Source organism: Nycticebus coucang, chromosome X (assembly GCF_027406575.1).
Source record: "Nycticebus coucang isolate mNycCou1 chromosome X, mNycCou1.pri, whole genome shotgun sequence".
Classification (NCBI taxonomy): domain Eukaryota; kingdom Metazoa; phylum Chordata; class Mammalia; order Primates; family Lorisidae; genus Nycticebus; species Nycticebus coucang.
The window spans coordinates 181166757-181182266 of NC_069804.1; positions in this window are offsets into that span (position 1 = coordinate 181166757).

Sequence of the window (15510 nt, forward strand, 5' to 3'; positions counted from 1 at the left end):
CTGTGGCTTTGGGCAAGTTGCTGAACTATTGTGAACTTCAGTTATTCTATTTGGGAAGCCAGTTAATGATAATTTCCTTGCAAAGTGAGTGTGAAAACTACAAACTGTGAGTGCAGGAAGTGTAGGGTTGGATACAGGCAGCCCTCAGGTTATGAACAAGATAGAATCTGTAAGTTTGTTCTCAAGTTAAATTTGTATGTAAATTGGAACAGGTACATTTACCTATTACCTGTAATAGCCTCCATTCATAAGTGCAGTTGCACGCTGTTTGTAGCTAGGGGACACACTTTGTGCTCCAAAGTGGCTCAAATGCCCATTCACCTTCCCCTCCCCCCAAGCACCTCTGGCCTTGTCACTACTGCCACAGGCCCTGAACACAACCAGGGAAAATGGCGCTTCAAAGGCACCCTAATTCACAGAGGAGACAGGGCTGTGCCAGAACAAAGGGGTACAAAAGACGGTGGGTGCAATGTGACTTTCTTCTGGCCTGAACTCTTGCCTGACCCAATCTCCTAATCTGGTGTGGAGCAGTAGAGTGAGTAGGCAGGAGCTAGGGCCTGTGTGCAGGGGGAGGTGGGCGGAAGGTGCCTTTGAGTGGACACTCCTTTCCTTCTCTCTCAGGAGTTGGATTTCTAGGGAAAGAAATTTCCAGCCTTTCTTGTGAGTGTAGCTTTGGGCCTATGAAATGACCTTGTGGTCATCTAGGGTGCAGGTCCAGGTGAGTCCCCATGGCCGTGGAGGCCTTCCCTCTAACCAGAGGGTCTTGCTGTTTGAGGGGCCTTCTCGGGGGTAAATTAGTGGACAACCAGGGGGAAGGCAGCGAGCTGGGTAGAAGGGTTTCCCCAGGGCTCCTGTTAGTGAAGTTTGCATCCCAAACTAAACTGCTGGTAAGACAGTGGCTGCAAAGCATTCTGGGAATGAGGGATAAGTCAAACTGTTGCAGAAATACTCCTACAGAAAATAGGAAAGCTGGCTTCAACATCTTTGAGTCCACACAACAAGAACAGTTTGTATTTTGTGAAGGCTTATGGCAGTGGGTTCCTCCTGCTTCTATGTCCCCTCTCCACCCTGTGCAAGTCAGAAGGCCTTGCCTTTCCACACCCCACGCACTGACCAGTGCCCCCAGCACTGCACTGCTGCTGTGCTACACTCTGACTTCTACCTGCCTCCCCACACTCCTCACTACTTGCTACTGGGGTGCTTTACCTCTCAGAGGCTATGTGCAGTGTCCAGTCCTGACACTATCAAGAGCAGGCATCCAGAAGCTGAAAACGAACTTGCCTCAGCCATCCACCCCCTTGAGAGGAGGACTGGGTGCTTTACCTGTGTTATTAATACATACTCGTAGGGTATGAGTGGTGGAGGGCCCACAGAGGGGAGGGCTCAGCCACTGACCTGAAGGGACTTTAGGCTGGCAGGAAGGCCCACAAATCACAGTAGGATACATAGGAGCCACAGCCCAGGACTTCTTGCGGGAAAATGCCTCAAAGAGTCTGTTGGTTTTCTTCTCCCTGGATCCACAGTGCAAAGTAGGAACTCACCAAATACTTGCAAATGCAGGCAGGAGCTAGGGCTGTTCAGCCTGACTCCAGCATGCAGTGCACCTCGGAGAACAATAAGCAGGCCTCTAATAAGGTCAAGGTTGCAGGAGGCTATTCTCAGGCTTCCTCCTGCTTTTCAGCCTGTTCCCTGCCCAGTGCTCCCAGCAGCTCTTGCCTCTCTGTTCCCATCCTCCACCATCAGCTGCAGGGACTCCCACTAGGAGCTGTGGGCTCAGAGTTCTAAGGACACATAATAGTCTGGATGTGAATAAGCCACATCCAGAAGGCTTTTCCACCCTTCCGTGTGCATTCCCCAGGAATCTCCCAGCCATTCTGCCAGGTAGAGGCTATTACTAAACCTACATTCCACATGAGGGAGCTGAGGCTGACAGAAGCTAATGACCCCTTACCCCAGCTCACACAGCTAGGAAGTGGTGGGGGTGTGGGCTGGGATTTGAACCCATGGTTGGCTGAGTACCAACTAGTGCCTTAGTCATGGACTCCCATGGGACTACTTCTTTCCAGTGGCCTGGGGCAGCCAGAGCTCCCAGGAAGACCCAGCAAGCGCCAGCCAAATAGGCCAAGAGCTCAGCAACGACTAAGGGAGGGACAGTGCGGCAAGATGAGTGGAATTGGCCCAGAATCGGTCGACACTGGTCACCAGAATCAACTTTCCGTGGACAGAAGGCAAATAACCCTGTGCCTCTCCGCTCCAGATGACAAATGGAGATAGGTGGCCCTCAGGGGCAAGTCCAGCTGCAGTGTCCTAGGTGACTGCTTTGTCCAGGACAGAGCTCTTTTCCTCTCTGCCTCCTACATCCCAGCTTCCTTGATGCTTCCTTAGTGGTTGGTGCAGACTGCATTTGAAACCCAGGTCTCTTCTTTTTATAAAGTGATGGAGCAATCCAGCTTTTCAGCCACTCATTTTATTTGTATTGTAGATGTTTATTCCATTTATTTATTTATTTACTTATTTCAGAGCCTCACTCTGTCACCCAGGGTAGAGTGCCATAGCATCCTAGCTCGCAGCAACCTCAAACTCTTGGGCTCAAGAGATCCTTTGCCTCAGCCTCCCAAGTAGCTGAGACTACAGGCTACAACGCTCGGCTTGTTTTTCTATTTTTAGTAGACACAGGGTCTCTCTCTTGCTCAGGCTAGTCTGAAACTCCTGAGCTCAAGCAGTCCACCTGCCTTGGCCTCCCAAAGTGCTAGAATTACAGACATGAACTACCATGTCTAGCCATAGGTGTTTATTTTAATAGGACCTGATGTAGAGTTAGAATTCATGAGGATGCAAGCTGACATTTGATTTATAGGTAGGGAGCAGTCTACATTCGACAAATAACAATTGAGGCTACTGGGGCGCGCAGGCTTGAGATCCTGGGCTAGCTTCAGGGGCTCAGAGGTTCGAGCAGCACACTTACAGTCCAAGGCCACTGAACAAGGGGCTGTTTCTTGACAAGTGCCTAACATGTTACACTTTCTGCTGTGAGTGGACAAGCCTAGTTGCACAGGAATTTATTAAAACAAGTCATTGGCCACTTCCTGGGCATCATGGGTTCTTCTTCCACACTCAGCTGTCTGTGGGGATTTCTCCCACCAGGCAAAGCACTTCTTTGCCACCTTTGACTTCAATCAAGCAAGGGGAAATGAGAAACTGCAGTAAAGTGTTAAATATCAATTTAGAGAAGTGGTATTGGTTTTGGAGATCAGAATGTCCCCCTTCATTATTTGGGGTTGTTCTGCCGGTAGGTCAGTTTGAACTTCAAAGTGTGCCTTTCCTGACTCTGATTTGTAGATACCACCTCTGACATCCCCACTGTGTGGACACTAAGCCTATCAGGTCAGGGGCCTTGGGGCTAAAGGCCTGAGCCCCACAAACTGCTGAGATGACAAATCCTTTTCAATTTTTGAGGGTCAGTGAAAAAATTTATACAAAATGCAATTGTTACTTCTTTTGTTTGTCCCCAAATTGTTTCACATAGCAAATTAGTGGTGCTTAATGGCCTTAGATCAGCCGGTTCTCAACCTGTGGGTTGTAACCCCTATAACAATGAAAATACATCCTGCATATCAGGTATTTACATTACGATTCATAACAGTAGAAAATTACAGTTATGAAGTAGCAATGAAAATAATTTTATGGTTGGGAGTCACCACAACATGAGGAACTGTATGTATTAAAGGGTCCCGGCATTAGGAAGCTTGAGGTGTAGGTGGCTGTAGGTACTGGAGGACTCCCTCTCATCCTAGGTAGGATGGGGAGGTGAAGTTGGGTGGTGGCTCATGGACCTTTCTGATTTTTAACTCCAATTGGTTTTTAACCCCAAGCTGTCCCTTGGGGTGCCCACAAGTGGCAGGTGAGATGACAAGGCTCAGGGGTATTCTTTGAGATGACAAAGCTCAGCTGAGATTCCCTGAAAGGGAGGAGCAGAGCCATCAGGGTGGAACCTCAGGATCCCACAACTGACCCTGAGGCAGGCGGCAGACAGCAGGGGCCTACCACACTTGCCTGGACCCCAGGCCAAGCAGAAGCAGCAAAGATGAGTCTTCAACATAATGGGCAAAACCAAGAGGGAAACCTGGTGCCCTTTGGTGCCAGGGATGTTGGAAGTATGGGAAGGAGGAGAAAGATGCTGCTACAGAAGCTGAAGGCGAAGCTGGCAGAGTGGCCTGGCTGATTGGGGCATTAAATGTGGCAAAAGGAAGCCTGGATACTAGAATTTTCTTTAGCTTTTTCCTTCTATCTTAAAATGCCAAATGGATCTTAAAAGGTGGGAAAAACTAGCAAACATAACCAAGAACTAGAGTGCTTTATTCTGCCTGAGGAATCATGTTCTTCTTTGGAGACTGGTTCTCAGGTTCCCCCCAAATTTCTCACGTTGCATTGGTGAAGATTGTGGAACTGATTTGCACGGGAACCTCATGGCTGAGAATCAGTGATGTCACCTCTGGAACCATGCATATTTCTGCGTGTTTAAATGGTGTGTTCTCTTGGGGAGACAGGTTTGGGGGAAGGGGGACCATATGCACATGGGTAGTGCTAGAATTTTCCAAAGGAAATAAGAATCTCTCAAAAGATTAGTGTTTGACTCTATGTACAATCCATTTTCTCATTTTCAATATTGATTTTGACAAGAAAGATTTGTTTATGCTCTTACATGACTCAGCCTCAGTAAATTAGACCTGTCAAAGTGACTTTTCTGCACAAAGGAGTTTGCTGTATCTTTGACACTTGTTCTGTGAGGGGGTGGAACTGTTGTATGTAAATAGCTAGAAAGCCAGATATTAAGCAGTCTGATCAGTGCTGTCTTCTAGGTGGTGTTTGGCTTTGTGGGCGATGGCTTTCTTGTATGGGCTGGAGCCTGGACTCTCCCTCTTCCTCCCTGCAGCTAGCTTGCCACCATCATCCCAGGGAGCCGTCTTGCCTCTCCTCCTGCTCCAGCCTCCTCACTGTTTTCTTCCTGTCCAAAATGACACTCTGAGAGCAAAGTTCCTTGAGCCCACATCTGGCTGTGCTTCTTACCTGCCCAGAACCCTTCTGTGGCTGTTTCAACCTTTACCCGGGGTGACTCAGTTCCCACCCTCTCAGTACTCAGTCCTACTTCCTCCAAATTAATTACAGCAGGCACTTGCCTTGGCCACGGTCACTCATGAGGCTGGCCCAAATGAGCACTCCCATCACAAGCATCCCACAGGGGCACTAGGACCACAACCCTTCTCCATTCCTGCCTCCAGGGAGGGACTTGATCTGATTACAACAGGCCAGGAGCAAAAGTGGATGACCTTCTCAGCTCTGAGAATTGTTTCTCTATTTTGTTATTACAATTTAGAGCCAGAGTGTGTGACAGTCCTAAAGCAGTGGGTATAGAACAAACAGCCCTCGAGTTGAAGTCAGAGTCCTCAGTTCTAATTCTCACTCTGTAGCTAACTCCTGGGTGCTGGAGAGATGGGGAGGGGCACAACAGTCAAGTTCATTCCTTTCTCTGTGGCTCTGTTTCCTCATCTGTGAAGTCAGAGTATAATAGTAGTGCTTACCTGTAGGAGTTGTTGCCCTCTCCTCTTCCTAGACCATTTGAGTGAATATTTCCTAAAGCTTACAGGTTTTTTTCCATTGATTTTACACCACATTTTTGTTAATTCAGACTCTGCCTATGCACACAGTTGGAACTTCTTGTGCCATTGGAAATCCTTTTGATTCATCACACAGAAGAGTGGACAGGCCAGCATTTCACTATAATCCCTTGACAAGAGATCTGGCTCCTGCCCTTGATCCACAAATATTGGGACACTATGGGAGGTACTTTATTCAATGTGTATGGGGTGGCCTGCTCTGTGGAAGATGTGCCTGGGATGTGCAAGGCTGGGACCTCCTAGGACAGCACAGGCACAGGCGTGTGAACGTGGCTTGCTCCCCTCCCTTTCCTGCACCCCCGGTATTCTTGGCAGGAACTCAAAATTTACAATACACTGTACTGAGCTGAGGAGATAGACCCAGGTTACTTGGTGGAACATTCCAAAACTAGGCTGAAGGTCAATTGCTTTTGGGTCCATAGGCTTTGAATCACTCCTTTCCCCAAGTTCTGCTTCTTCTACTGCCCACACAGAACCATGCCCCCAACTTGCTCTGCCCTCCTGTGGGGTGCCACTGCCTCCTGTCATTGCCCTTGGTCAAGTGGTACTGAGCGAGCATGGGTGGAAACTGCTGGCTTTGTGGGGGGTGCAGGATTGGAAAGGGGGAGCGTCGGGGACAACTCCATTGGTGGAATGCGTGTGTAAAATACACAGAATGCATACAGAGGTGTGCGCACCCAAGCAGGCGTGTACTCACACATACTTGCATGAGTTCACATGTGCACACTCTTATGCCCATCCGTTTTCACACTTGCATACATGCATGTGCATACATAGGCACACAGACCCACATGGGCACACACATAGGCACAAGTGCTCATATCCACAGCCACCCTTGTCTTTGCATCTGGGCCCAGTGGGCTGGCAGCCACCACTGTCCCTACCTTCAATCCACCCTCCCCTGCCACGTCCCTTCAGTCTACTGGAGGGACTAGGATGATGGCCTCCTCCTCTCTTCACAGGCCTGATTCAAATGGGTCTGGCCTTGGGTTTGAGTTCTCTCTGCTTTCTTTGACCATTTGTGTTGTTCTAGTTCTGCCATCAAGCCAGGCCCCACTGGCAGAAACAGGGAACTGCTTGAAGGGTCTGAGGTCATCTCATTGCCTCACTGGCCATTTGGCCTTGTCATTTCATCATTTGGTGCCATCTTTGAGCCCTGGTCCTATGGGCTGCTGGGAAGGCTTCTACCCTCACTTTGTCTGCCAAAGGAAGCCAAGAAGAGAAATAGTTCAGCAATTCCTAAGCCATTGTGTCACTCGTGGAAATGTAGTCAGCATGCCCATTCAAACCCCCAACTCTTAGTCCTTTCCTTTTTGTAGCTTGGAAAAACATTTTAGCTTCCAAGCAAAACATTTTTCTTACAGCCGTCTTTGTGAAGAATACATGGGGCTGTTTCTTTTTTTCTTTTTTTTCGGTTTTGTTTTGTTTTGATTAGTTTGTTCTACCTTCCCCTGCCCCAGACTCATGACAACATCCTCCATTTCTTTGGGCCGTTAGGGGAAATATCACTAGTGGCCTGGGCATCACGGGAAGAATCAGGTCTGATTTTTGATTCTGCCACATGTCATGTGATTGTAAGTATGCCAGGAAATGGATAGGAACCACCCTCAAGGCCACTGGAGGATGGAGTGACAGAATTCGGGGGAAATCATGTTGTAACTAGAAGTCATCACACAGTTTGTAGTTGTCATCATCACTAATAAGAATGCTCACTTGAGTTGAGGTAACTGTGTTTGGGGTCTGGCCTTTGGGGGTTCATCAGGATAAACCTTTCTCCCACTACCCTCATACAGGGATTTTGGCTGGGCTATTGTCTTATTGGAGTGGGCTGCCCTGGAGCCTGACCTGGCTTGGATAAACACTCTGACTTCCCAAACTTGAGACTGTTTTTGCCGGGTGTGGTGAGAAGCCAAGTCCCACTCCAGCGAGTGCCTTCCTGGTTCCAGTCCATTAAGCCTTCTGCTGGCCCAGGCTCCTTCCTGGGCATCTGGGAGACACACTAAGACCATGCAGCCACAATCAGCCCAGTAGCCACTTGAAAAGGCTGGTTCTGCCCAGTGTATCTCTGGCTTTAAGAGCTAAGCCCCTGCCTTGAGCTGCTGTTCTGTTCTGTGCTTTCCTGTATTAGTTGCCCCATCTCCTCAGAGCCAATGGAGCCCTCACCAGAAGCACTAACTAGTCTCAGACCCATCATCCCCATGGGGCTCTGCTTCCATTCTTGCCTGACCTGGCCCTCTGGCCAGCTTTCCCTGTGGCGTGTTGGATATACATTTCTCATTTCTTCTTATTTCTCTTTCTAAAAAAGCAATGCATGGTTTCAGATGCCTTTTAAAAACCAGTATAGGAGAATTAGGTTGTGCAGTATTATGGATTTACGAGACATTTTGACATTTATTCCAGAAAATCCCTTTGGATTTTGAATACCTATCACATGGCTGCCATAGCAAGGTGGCTATCTTAGTTGGTCAGGGCTGCCATAGCAAAGTGCCACAAATTGGGTGGTTCAAACACCCTAAACGTATTATTTCCCAGTTCTGGACACTGGAAGGCCAAGATGGAGATGTTGGTTCCTTCTGCGGGCTGTGAGGGCAGGCTGTGCTCCAAGCCGCTCTCTTCCCCTTGAAGACGGCACCTTCTCCCTGTGTCGCCTTACACTGTCTTCCTTCTGTGTGTGTCTCCATGGACAAATACCCTCTGTTTATAAGGACCCCAGTCATACTGGATTAGGGTCTACCCTAATCACCTCACTTTAACTTGATCACCTCTGTAAAGAATGTATCTTCAAATACAGTCACACTCCGAGGTAGATGCTGGAGGGTAGGATTTCAACATAGATTTTGTGGGGGTGAAGGCCACAACTCAACCCACAGTAGTGGCTCTTGGAGCCTAGGTATCCTCAGCTTGGAGGGAACCTTCCCTAGCTCAGGTGTGGCTCCCTCTCTCCCCAGGGTCTCTGTAGTGCTGGTGTTTGGCCACCCCAGAAAAGAGAAAGACAGTGCTACCCCCGTCAGGGCCTAAGATGAGGACTGGGAGGTAGATCAGAGGAAAGCACAGATGTTCAGCAAGGGGCTAATGTTTTAGTTGGTGGGGGCCTTTATCTCTTCTTGGGAACCAGTGAATGGCCCTGAGCAAGGAAATCAGTCCGCAGACAGTGCAGGAAAAAGCCTGGAACCAGGAAAAGATGGGGATATTGGTTCAAATGTGGAAATTCAGGAAAATCAAAATTAGGATACCGTCGTCTTTTACCACACTGAGTTTTCCAAGGTGAGAATAGAGAGGGAGTTTAAATGTAATCCCTCTTCTGAAATGCTTTGCTCGCATTTCAAGGAAACTCACAACAGCTGGTTGGCATTCCTGGCTCTTTAGCGAAGGTGTATGGATTTCGTTTGAGCGAGGGATAGTCACATTGGGTGAAAGGCCCAGGGTAGTGTCTCCCTGCTGGGAAATAGCTGAGGAAGCATCTCACTGGTGGTGCTCCTCCCTGAAGGCAGCACACCCGTCATCCTGCCCATTTCCTCCAAGGAGAAGCAGTTGTGCTTATCCTCCTCGTGACACTGGGAAACCCGGGAGCAAGCACTCAGGATCAACCCCCACACACCAGCCCTACTTCCTTGGAAAAATTCTCACTTCTTTCCATGACTTCAGTTTACAGTGTCACTGGATCATTCTGCCCACATAATAGGTCCCAAACCACAGAAGTAGCAATATTGAAATGCACTTTTTGTTTACTACAAATTTGAAAATAAATTGAAAACGTCTCTCCCAAACCTGTTCCACAGTAGTCAAGATGACGGCTTTTCTTTCCCTTAATCAATCACAATGCCTAAATGTTCTCCTCAGCAGGAATTTGATCTAAATTCAGAAGCTAGTTGGCCGCAGTGACAGCTGAGCTCTCACAGTAATGTTTCTATCGTTTCCTTTGCTTTTCCCTCTGGGAGCAACTCATTCAGAAGCTCTCCTAGTTCTCTTGCAGAAAGGCTGAATTTTCCCTGTCCCCTTCATTCCTGACACACTCTGGCCCTCTAACATGGTACGTAAGATGAGCAAGGCCTTTACAATGGAGCTGCAAAACCAAACCAGTAAGTATAGTCTTTGAGTGGCAAAGCAATGGCTCCTGATGGAGGATCTATGGACCCCTTTGGCAAAGCACCAGCCTTAATGTGGTAGAGACTAGAGTGGCCCTAACATCCTTTAAACCACAATCACCTACTTGTGCACACTTCTGGGGGTAGACCCAAGCCACAGCAGCTCTGTAGTGGCAAAGACCCACCTCTCTGGCTTTCGTGAACACTAGTGGCCCAATTTCATTAACCAGGGCAGTGAGACTTGCTAAAGGCAAGTGTGGGCAGAGAAGCCAGAGTGACTGTGGTGGACAGATATTTTCAACGTACTCCAGGAGCTTTATAGATTGTAGCATGAGGCTGAGAGACATGTCCTCATTCACCTAACATCTAGTTCTGTTTGCTACTTAACCTTAACATTGACCAGAGGCGAGGCTTTGGGCACAGACCCGGTATCTTCTTGTTATAATTAGCATACGGCTGTGGTTTCTCAACTCAGGGTCATGGTTAACAACTAATGTTTATCACAAGTGCTTCTTTTTTGCAAGCATGCTCCATCATAACTTGGTCATTCTTCTGACAAGCTAACAGGTCCCCTGCTGGGAGGCACACACACTTCTGAGTCAGTTTACAACCATGACTTTTGGGGAATGAACTCCAGGTGGACACGCACCCCACTGGAGCCAGTACTCTGTTTAAATGGACTAAGCTAATTTGTTGGGGCTTGGCGGTGATTGAACATGTGTGTTTTGAATGAAGTTTAATTTAAACTGAAATCTAATCTGTAATGTCTCAGGGGTTAAGACTTTCAAAATTAAGGAGATAAACGAGGTGGTTCATACTGTGTGTGAGGAGTGAATTGCTGCCCTGTTTTCGACTTGGGTGAGTTGTTTGTTTGTTGAGGTGGCTGCCTCCTGATGGTTGCTTTGCTTTGTTTTCATTTATTTTCCATAGCAGATTGGAGAGTGTCTGCTTTCGTCTAAATATATTTTTAAGAGCAAATTGCTTTTGCCATCAGTTTACATCTTGCTTCCACCTGGTTGCCATGACAGCAGCTGGTATGCTTGAAGGGACATTCAGGTGCAGGGGATCAAGAGGTGAAAGGGAATATTAGTAAGAAGAACAAATCAAGTCGTTTGCCTCATTGTCACATTATTTTGTTTGAAAAAATACAGATAAATTAACGTAACAGGCCATTGGGCTCTGATAGAGAAAACTCTCACCAAAATAAGGAAGCAAGAACTCCACAGGCAAAGGCCCTCCTGTTGAGGAAGCCCACATCAAGATAGCGGTGAAGCTCCAGCTACTGGAGTCCTCAGATCTTCGGTCCATGCCTAGGAATAGCAATGAGCAAGCCCTTCGACCTCAAGGTGTAAGTCAAGACCTGGCCAATCCTACTGGAGGGCATGCCTGTGCCAAAAGGGAGCTGTAGGCAAATAGCACTGGGCTGCAGAGTCCTCTGGAACATCCACAAGAAGAGTCAGAACTAGTCGTTGGCTTCAAACATCTGCAGTTCCTCTGGGGAGTGACTTACAGCCAGGAGGTAGCACATCTAAGGCCCATCATCTCTGCTTCAGGACAGCAATGTCCTCACCGACCAGGCTTCTGACCTGTACTGCTCAGTTCTGTGTGCCGCAAGTCCTTGACTCACTTTGGTTGTTTCCTTGATGGTACAATGATCTGAGATGAAAGGAGGAATCCTCAAAGCTGGAGATACATGTTAGAGATAAGTTGTAGGTGGCACAGAGACCTGGTATGAATAATCAACCAGACAAATAATAAGAATATCGGTCTCAGGTCAAGTGCTTTTCAGTCCTCAGATGACAGCAACCACTTTGTCTTAAGCCAGTGCCACTTGTCTGCAACACTCCTGTAAACTTTGTTCATCACCTTCTTATCAAAGAGAAAGCAGGAATTGGGCCTCAGGTCTCAGGCCTCAGCCAGCCATAGATGCCAGGTTTTCTCTTGGGTTTAATATCGTGGTTTACTTTCCATTATGTTCATTTTTATGGTAAGTGATACTGGTGTTGCATATACACGATGGGGAGTTTTCTTTTAGAATAAATATAAGTAAAAATAATGGGTTGACTAAAGAAAATTTTTAATCAAGTAACAGTACAGATGTGAGCCTGTGAACTTGAAATTTGGGGAGCTCTGGACCAGGTGATCCTTGAGGATCTTCCTAGCCCTGATGTTCTAGAACTATATAAACCCAGGGACAGTTAGTGGGAGAAAATATTTTCAAATTTCATATTTCATAGGGGACTTGTATCCAAAATGACTCTTATGACTCAACAAGAAAAAGACAAATAACCCAATTAAAAACAGACAAAAGATCTGAACAGACATTTCTCCAAAGGAGATATGCACATGGCCAAAGAGCACATGAAAAGATGCTCAACATCACTAGTCATTAGGGAAATGCAAATGGGAACGAAAGCCACAATGAGATAACACTTCACACCCACTGAGATGGCTATAATTTTAAAAAAGGAAAATAACAAGTGTTAGGATGCGAAAAAATTTGAAACCCTCATACACTGCTGGTGGGAGGGTAAAATGGCACAGTCACATTGAAAAACAGTCTGACAGTTCCTCAAGAAGTTAAACACGGAGTTTATCAGATGACCCAGAAATTCCACTCCTTGGTATATATCCAAAATAACTAGAAACTACCCATACATAAACTTGTATACGAGTGTTCATAGCAGTGTTATTTATAATAACAAAATGTAGAAGCTATCAACAGATGGGTAAAGAAAATGCATATTCTCTACGATAGAATATTATTCAATCATAAAAACAATATAGTATTGATACATGCTTCAAGATCGGTGAACCTTAAATACGCTTAGAGAAAGATGCGTGACTGAAGACAGGGAAGGAAGAAGGTCGGCTAATGGGCATGGGGTTTCTTTCGGGGTAATGAACATGTTCTAGAAAGTAGTATGGTTGTACAAGCTTGTGAACATCCTAAAACTCATACACTTTCAAAGGATCAATTTTATGGTATGTGAATTGTATCTAAATTGTAAAAAATACAATAAAGTAAAAAATTACTACAGGCTCCTGACTGCCTATCAAACAAATGTATGTTTGATTTTAACTTGAGTGAGATATGGGGCTCTGCATTCTTTGGCCTCTGTGCTTTTCTGACTTCTGAACCTTGCTTTCTAAGGCCTCTTTGACTTTCACCTTTATAATAAACTGGGAGTGGGGCTGTGATAACCTACAGGACTAGGCCTCAGTTCTCCATCTAAAGGAAATGTGTTGCTAAAGAATGCTGGAGAGGCAGCCCAACATCATGGTTAGGGATGTGTGTCTGGAGCCAAGCAGTGTGGGGTTGGAAGTCCAGCTTCCTGCTTCATGGCTGTGTAACTTGGGCAAGTCACTTAACCTCTCTGACTTACCACATCCTGTAGTACAAAATCAGGGTAACCCCAGCACCCACTTCTTCAGTATTGCTGTGAGGATTAAATATTTATAAAGCCCTTCACGCAGTGCCCGACGTATGCTTAGTACTTGATAAATGGTCACCTCCAGCTGACTAGGTTGGGAGGATGGTACCACAGTGGGCAGTAAACCAGAGCACTTGATTTAGGAGGTTCTATTCTTTCTCTGTGACTTGTTAGCTGTGACCTCAGGCAGTCACTTTCCTTCACGATGCTCAGTTTTGTCCTTGGACATGGTCAGCTTATCTTGCCTTTTCACCTACACCAGTTTACTGGTGGAACTTTTCTTGTGAGGAACAGTGGCGAGCCATTTTCTTTTTCAAGCATAGGGGCTTTCCGTTTCGAGAGAACTCTGTTCCACGTGCATAAAAATGGTAGTCCCTGGACCAGAATCTGCTCTTTCCCCACTGTGCTCTGTCCCATGAAGCCTAGCATGGCCTTAATGTCCAAGCAAGCCTGCAGTCCCATGGTGTATGCTAGGGTTTCAGTCCTGACTCCATCATGGAGTCCGTGGCCTTGGACATGGTCTTGGTGTTCTTATTTGTTCAGAGGGGATCTGGGGCTAGGTAGTGTCTGGGGCCCTCCAGCTCAGAACTCACCAGTTCCTCTCTGGTGACCACCCCCCATTCCCTTTTGCCTCTGCTCTTCTGGATGAGGAGGGCAGACTGAAGGCCCAGGCAAACCTCACTGTCAGCCAGCCCTGTTGCTTGTTTTTATTTCTAACCCACTATGAAAAGCCCACTTGTGCGCTCTCAACTGAGCACTTACCTTTTGCCGAGCTCCTAGAGCATAAGAAGCCTCTACACTATGGCAGCACAGTATTCAGGGCCTTGCTCAAAGTGCTTTTAGAAAAAAAAGTGGTCCCTAGCTGAAGTGAGAGTGATGGGGGGGGGTTGACCTAAATAGGATTTAGTTTCTGAGTCCCTCCTTCTTGTTCACAGGCAGATGCAGGTGGGATTCTTTCTTTAAAATTGTTATTATGGTGAAGTGCATATGATGTAACCATCACCATTTTCACCACGTTTAAATGTACATATCAGTGGCATTAAAGACCTTCACAGCATTGCGCAGCCATCACTACCAGCCATCCACAGAACTTTCTCATCTCACCAAACTGTACCTCTGTCTCTTTAGAACACTAACTCCCCCTTATATGCTCCCCCAACCCTGGCATCCACCATTCTACTCTCTGTGTCTAAAAGTTGGACCACCAAGTTCATATGAGTAGAATCTTACAACATGTTTCCTTTTGCAACTGGCTCATTTCATCCTCAGTCATCCACACTGTTAACATGTCTCAGAATGCCCTTCCTGTTAAAGGCTCAATAATGTTCCATTGTCTGGCTAGAGCACATTTGTTGTTCTGGGTCATCTGTTTATGGACATCTGGCTTGCTTCCTAAGCGGGGCTCTTTTATATAAGGAGTGGGGAGGGAGGGATGCAGGCACAAGCAAGAGTGGGAAAGAAGGTGCCAGCCTACCCCAGGACTCTTCCCCCCACACCAGCCTTGGGTCTTTCTGAAGCTTGGCCCCAGTTGAGGAGGAAGGAACACAGAGAGGCCCTGGGAAAGATGGCTGCTGGGCTAAGAGCTGAAGGTCCTTTGTACATCTGTCACCAGCCACACAACAATAGCTCCCTCTAGGAGGTTTACTGTCCCCCAATCCACAGCTACAGTGGATTCACTGACTGACTGAATCCACAGCCACAGTGGATGGGTCTTCTGAAGCATTCACTGGCAACCCCCAAGCTAAATGAGTATTCCCTCACTGCCCGTGTCCTGTGTACCATGGCCTCTCTTCCCATATTCAAGACAGATGGAGAAATGGTGGCTCAAAGGTCCCAGGGTTACAGTCATATCTTCCTAAAGCCCAATTATTTTATCATGGGGTATTTCAGTTCATCATGAGCACCACCTGATGGGCCTAAATCCAGGCTCAAGCTGTTAGTTTTCTCATGAACTGTCAGAGTTGAGAGCTCTTTTAGCTGTCAGAGCCCCCACTTGGAGTTCCTCAAGTTAATCTTGTTGAAAAAGAGGGTACAAAACACAAATTTGGCAAAAGTAGGCTGGGCTGTGCCTCTGGGTTTTAAAAAATTACCAAATTCTGTCTCTTCTTCTGAGAAAGTATTTGACATGCTTATCAACTGCTCCCAGGGCTAGTGGTCCAGATGGTCCTGGCTCCTACAGGGAAGGGCTAGGAAGTAGGGAGGTGCGAGAAGGGCCAGAGGGCAGGAAGCCAGGTCTCGAGGTACGCTCTGCGAGGAGGTAGACCATTTAATTCAGTACTATTTCCTGAGACCTGACTGTGGGAGACAAGGCCACCA